This window comes from Cnephaeus nilssonii, assembly GCF_951640355.1.
Source record: "Cnephaeus nilssonii genome assembly, chromosome: 6".
Classification (NCBI taxonomy): domain Eukaryota; kingdom Metazoa; phylum Chordata; class Mammalia; order Chiroptera; family Vespertilionidae; genus Cnephaeus; species Cnephaeus nilssonii.
The window spans coordinates 56268012-56273506 of NC_137077.1; the positions used below are offsets into that span (position 1 = coordinate 56268012).

The window sequence follows — 5495 nt, forward strand, 5'->3', positions numbered from 1 at the left end:
CATCACACCTCTGCTGCTGCCACTGCTGGCAGTGCAAGCCTCGGGTGGCCCTGGTTACCTGAGCCTCGGGTGGCTCTGGGCAGCTGGGCAACCGCCATCCAAAGCTTGCCTGCACCTTGGGCCAGCCCTGGGCAGCTGGGGTGCTGAGGGAACTGGGGGACTCCGGAGCCAGGCGCGTGGAAAGGCCGGACCCACCTGGGGGCAGGCCCAGCTGTGCCGCATGCCTGCCACCCCAGTGGGGCTGAGGGGACTGGGTGCCACCATCTTGTGGCTGTGGGCAACACCATCTTTGAGGGCATGGCAGTCAATTAGCATATCCCCTCATTATTGGCTGTGGGCACCACCATCTTTGTGAGGGTGTGATGGTCAATTAGCATATTCCCTCTTTATTAGATAGGATTGATGTTGTCTCACTCCATAAAATATTGTTAAAGATGATTAAAATGTGTAAACCTACATTGATAAGTATAAATTTAATTTGTAAGACATAAAAGAGGAAATTTATGTCCTACCGTCTTGTTATATAGGTATGTTTTTCTCCAGATGAGTGGAAATAGTGTTCTGAGTTCTGCATTTATAACTAAGATGACTCAAAGACATGAGGCTAGTTTGAAAACATGGTAAGTTGAAAAAAGAGGCAGTTGAGAGGTTTGCTGAGAAATTGATGCTTCAAGAAAAATATAAAAATTACTGGTATCCTGAAAAACCATTAAAAGGACAGCCTATGGATGCATTTGTGTCAATAAGTTTCAGAGACTTGATCCTGACATCTTGAAAGCCCGTGAGAACAGCCACATTTTGTACAGTGCCTGGGCTTGTGAGAGGACCTCACTTTGTGGGTGGACCACGTGAGGTAGGGAGAAAAAAAAATGCAGTCATTGTTGCCAGCTTTGAAAATGAGGATAGAACAAGAATGAGATTGCTAAGAAAGTTACCTGGGCCCTTGATAAGGTTATCTCTGATTATCAGTCAGGATCCCCTTCTTCAGATGAAGAAACGAGGAAGTAGAGGTGAAATCCAGTTCAGTGACTACAACCCAAGCCCCATATACCAGATTTTAGAACTGATATTCCCACCTCTTCCAATGTAGTACCCTTTGCCCAGAAAAAAAAAGCCAGGAATGTACTGAGGGAATGGCCATCAGTCACTATCCTCCTCCTGTTCCATTTGGTTTTCCAAATCAGAGAAGGAGGAATAATAATCCATATTGCCCAATTCCAGTCACATGAAATGCATTGTGACCAGATTCACTGGAGTAATCCTTACATGGTAACATCTCATAGTAGTAAAGTTAGATGGGTTAAACCATCACACTTATTTTTATAGAGAAATTATTGAGAATAATCTTTCTAAAAAATATATAAACTTTAGATATATTTATATAGTTTGAGAAACTTTATTAAATTAGTTAAGCGCCTGATGTTTATATATATAAATACAGATATGTCTTTAATTCATTTCAGAGAGGAGGGGAGGGGGAAAGAAAGATAGAAACATCAATGATGAGAGAGAACCATTGATCGACTGCCTCCTGCATACCCCTTACTGGGATTTGAGCCCATAACCCGGGTATGTGTCCTGACCAGGAATCAAATCACGACTCACTGGCTCATAGGTCGACACTCAACCACTGGGCCACACCAGCTGGGCGAAGATTGGAAACTTTTTATTCATTTTTATCTTCATAACCTATTTATGTAGTAGGGGCTCATAACATTAATAAAATTAATAATAAAAATACTTTTTTTTTAATTTCTTTATTGATTAAGGTGTCACATATTTGTCCTCATCCCCCCATTCCCATCCCACACCCCTCCCCATGGATGCCCCAACCCCCTGTTGAACTTAACCATTGGTTAGGCTCTTATGCATGCACACAAGACCTTTGGTTGATCTCTCCCTTCCCCCCCACCCTCCCCTATCCTCCCTCTGAGGCCCGATAGTCCGATCGGTGCCTCCTTGTTTCTGGTTCTGTTCTTGTTCATCAGTCCATGTTGTTCATCATTTCCCCTAGATGAGCGAAATCATGTGTCACTAGAGATGTACTTATAAGAATTGAATGTGCGACGGGCAATAATAGTTATGCTGACAGGCAAAAAAATCAGTCTGTAGTGAGTTTCTTTCTGGACCAACAGTTCTTTTGAGACCCAATATCAATGTCCACCAGTTCCTTATGAGTACATGTCGGCACTGACCCCTCAGCTCTGGATGGTGGACAAATGGTGATAATGCAGGTCCGACTCCCTCTGGTTTGGTCTCGGCCGGACCCAGGGGGGGCACGGCTTCACCCGGACCCGGGACCCAGGCTCACCCGGATCCAGGGGCCCGCGGCCTCACCCGGACCCGGGACCCAGGCTCACCCGGATCCAGGGGCCCGCGGCCTCACCCGGACCCGGGACCCAGGCTCACCCGGATCCAGGGGCCAGCGGCCTCACCCGGACCCGGGACCCAGGCTCACCTGGATCCCGGGGCCAGCGGCCTCACCCGGACCCGGGGCCAGGCTCTCCCAGATCCAGGGGCCCGCGACCTCGCCCGGACCCGGGGCCAGGCTCTCCCGGATCCAGGGGCCCGCGGCCTCGCCCGGACCCGGGGCCCAGGCTCACCCGGATCCAGGGGCCCGCGAAAAATACTTTTATAACACTTTGGCTAAGTCATAGTTCCACTTAATTCCCAGAACACTAATTAGAATTACAACAACACTGTGGTGTGGATAATTTTATTATGCCAATTATATGAAGGGTAAAATGAGGCACAGGTGGTTAAGTAACATCTCTAAAATCACATAACTAGTAAGTTGAAGAACTAGGATTTGAATTCAGTTAGTTGACTACACAGTTCATACTTCTAAGTTCTTAATGAATAAAATATGTTGACTTGCTCAATAACTGATAACTACTTTTTTTTTTTAAGTCTTTTCATCCTCCAGTCCTCTGGCTATGGTAAAATCAAACTCTAGTCTCCCCAAGTGAACCTCAAAGACACATCCTGATTAATAAATGGTGAAAAATACTTAAAGTTACTGATGAAGTGATAGAGTGATAAATCATATACTTATTTGAATACATAATAGAAAGATCAGAGTAGAGACAACATTAGTAATTTTAGATTTTTGAGTCACCATAAATGCTAACTAACAACACATAATATCATGAAATAAAACAATAGAATTGTGCCTATCAAATTTAAAACACATGAAAAAATGTATGTTTGACTGCATTGAGGTGATCAAGGGAAAATATTTTTGACAGAAGAATGAAAGCACATATTTTCTTACATAAGCAACATCAGTCTCCTAGAATCTTTTTTTTCAAGATCTTCGATCATTTTAGAATTAGACTATAGATAATCACTTCACATGCCTCCATAAAAACCAATGCAGAATAAACTACCATCACTGTCCTCAGGAATTTGCATCATAATATATAAAACAGGGGGGAAAAATTACTGAAAATAACTCTTAATTCTACTTCTTGTTAGGGTATAAATGATCACAACACATTTTTGTTTCCATTGTAATAATTAGAAAAAGTAGTAAACTAAAAATACATATATGGGGTCAGAAACTAGGATTCTGACCCCATATATGTATGTATGTATTAAATTATAGATGATAGATAGATAGATAGATAGATAGATAGATAGATAGACAGATAGACCTTGACACAAGGAGTCTACAGGAGCTAAATTCCAAATAAGACTAAGACCTTCTTAGATAAGCAGACATCTGTGCCACAGGGGGGCATTTGGCAAGTCTAGCACAATACATTCAAGGTCGGCAATGCCATAGATATAGGAATCTGCTTCTATGGAGAGTGGGGCTTTTACCTCTTCAGTTTGGGTGACAGGTAGGAAGCATTAAGAGCCAAAAATGCAGATCTAGTTTTTTCCAGCGATCCACTGATTCCCCCCATGGGACTTTTGCTAATAGCTGGGGAGTGTTGACTGCTGTGCTGGCAGCAATGTTGAATACTGAGGCTGAGATGGAAAGCCAAAAGGGACCTCCACAGTCTCCTTATGTTTAGATTCCAAGTCATTCTGGGTCCAGAGCTCAAGGCATTTTCAGTCAGAAAGGGATAGAAACTGAAGTTACAACGCAGCAATCAGCTTCAACCCAGTTTAGTTCCTGATTGAAATGAAGTACTAGCTTCCTAACAGAAAGGACATGCTCTCATTAAAGGAAAATGCTATTAATTGCAATGCCTATTGTTATTCAAATAGCATAAAATGTAAAGTTATGGCGAAAATGTGACCCATAGTCAAGAGGGAAAATTAGTCAATAGAAGAAGATCCACATATAACCCAGAAGTTAAAATTAGCAAAAACTATAAAAAAATATTGTAAATATATTAAAGGAAATAGAAATTATACAAATATATGGACAAATTGAGTGAAAGGAGAATTAAAAAAAACAACTTCTAACAAAAATGGATATTATAGAAATAAAATATACAGTATTTAAATTAAGAATTTATTGGAGAGTTTTAGAGCTCATTAAAATGTTTGACTATTGAAGTATTACACTTAACAATATTTTAAAACTTAATTGTATAGCTGAATCCATTGGTTGCATTTTAAAATAAGGAAAAACCTGATAAAAATCTAATTTTCTGTATTTCTTCTTCTTAGGGATTTAGTCGTAAAACTGTCAATATTATCATTAAGTCAACATCAACAACATGACACATTTGTACTTTATATAGCATATCATGAAGTGGGTTCATTATAAATTTCTCAGTGATAATGAATTCCAAAGTATCAGATATATTTAACATATTTTTCATATACTCTATAATTTATTTGCAAAAATAAGTAAGAAAATTGTACAATGAATTGTGTAAAAAATGATTAACCCATCTTTTGACAAATCAAGTCATTCATATTATGAAAAAAAAATTGAAGTCAAATCCCAAATAATAAAAATTTTATATTTGGACCATTATTGTTATATACAGTTTAATAATACCATTGAACCTAAATAAACAGTTTATCTTTCACCTTTCATATTTTGATTGGATATATCAGCAAAGGACCTCACCTAAAATGTCCTAGGAAGGATATTTTTTTAAAATATATTTTATTGATTTTTTACAGAGAGGAAGGGAGAGGGATAGAAAGCTAGAAACATCGATGAGAGAGAAACATCAACCAGCTGTCTCCTGCACACCCCCTACTGGGGATGTGCCCGCAACCAATGTACATGCCCTTGACCAGAATCGAACCTGGGACCTTTCAGTCCGCAGACCGACGCTCTATCCACTGAGCCAAACCGGTTTTGGCTAGGAAGGATATTTTGTTTTATTTTCACCATATCATAGAAGATTAAAAGTTTTTCTTTTGCCATATTTACAAGGAGGAATACCATTACATAGCTACAGGAAAAAGATATTGGCTGTGAGAGAGATGATGGAGTAGGAAGTATACCTTCTAAAGAAGTCAAAACTTCCCTTCATAAAAAATAATAGTAATATCATTATGGTTATATGTCATATATATAT

The 5495-nt window shown here is 39.9% G+C and overlaps 1 pseudogene across 1 annotated transcript; it reads left to right on the forward strand.

Moving 5' to 3' along the window:
* The first annotated feature begins 616 nt into the window (after window positions 1-616).
* Window positions 617-1229, forward strand: LOC307101073 (protein BTG3-like; annotated as a pseudogene). Its single transcript has one exon. The product of its transcript is annotated as a protein BTG3-like (transcript).
* Window positions 1230-5495: the final 4266 nt, after the last annotated feature.